Consider the following 749-nt stretch of genomic DNA (forward strand, 5'->3'; position numbering starts at 1 on the left):
AGGGCCATGACGGTGTCCAAGGGCCACACTGCCATATGGCAATCTGGGTGGCTTGCACTGCCACCTGGAAACATAATGATATCCAGGCTAGGGCTGCCGCCAAGGATCATGTCTGGGTCTGTGATCCTTCCATAGCTGGGTTTTATATTGATGTCTGGTGGCCCATGTTGTCATCAAAGGCTACACGGATGCCCTGGATCTGAGAGGGCTGGAGGAGAGTTTGTGACACAGCACTGTCTAGCATATCTAAAACCCTGGGTTCTTTAATCCCAGCACTAGGGAGGCAGAGACAGGCGGATCTCTGTGAGTTCAAAGCCAGTCTGGTCTATAAGAACTAGTTCGGTGCTCGTTTCGGCAGCACATATACTAAAATTGGAACGATACAGAGAAGATTAGCATGGCCCCTGCGCAAGGATGACACGCAAATTCGTGAAGCGTTCCATATTTTTACACTTCTAGAACTCAAGGCAGCCATCAAACCACACACACTAATAGTTGGAGACTTCAACACTCCTCTCTCACCAATGGACAGGTCAATCAGACAGAAACCTAACAGAGAATTGAAAGACTTAATGGAGGTAATGAACCAAATGGACTTAACAGACATCTATAGAACATTCCACCCAAATAGGAAAGAATATACCTTCTTCTCTGCGGCTCATGGAACCTTTTCGAAAATTGACCATATACTTGGTAACAAAGCAAACTTCCACAGTTACAAAAAAAATATTAGTAACCACCTGTGTCTT

The 749-nt window shown here is 45.5% G+C and overlaps 1 non-coding gene across 1 annotated transcript; it reads left to right on the forward strand.

The window, feature by feature from the left end:
* Positions 1-342: 342 nt before the first annotated feature.
* Positions 343-449, forward strand: LOC119824149. Its single transcript, XR_005287069.1, has one exon. It is a non-coding gene; the product is annotated as a U6 spliceosomal RNA (small nuclear RNA).
* Positions 450-749: the final 300 nt, after the last annotated feature.

The sequence above is a fragment of the Arvicola amphibius genome, chromosome 9 (genome assembly GCF_903992535.2).
Source record: "Arvicola amphibius chromosome 9, mArvAmp1.2, whole genome shotgun sequence".
NCBI lineage: Eukaryota > Metazoa > Chordata > Mammalia > Rodentia > Cricetidae > Arvicola > Arvicola amphibius.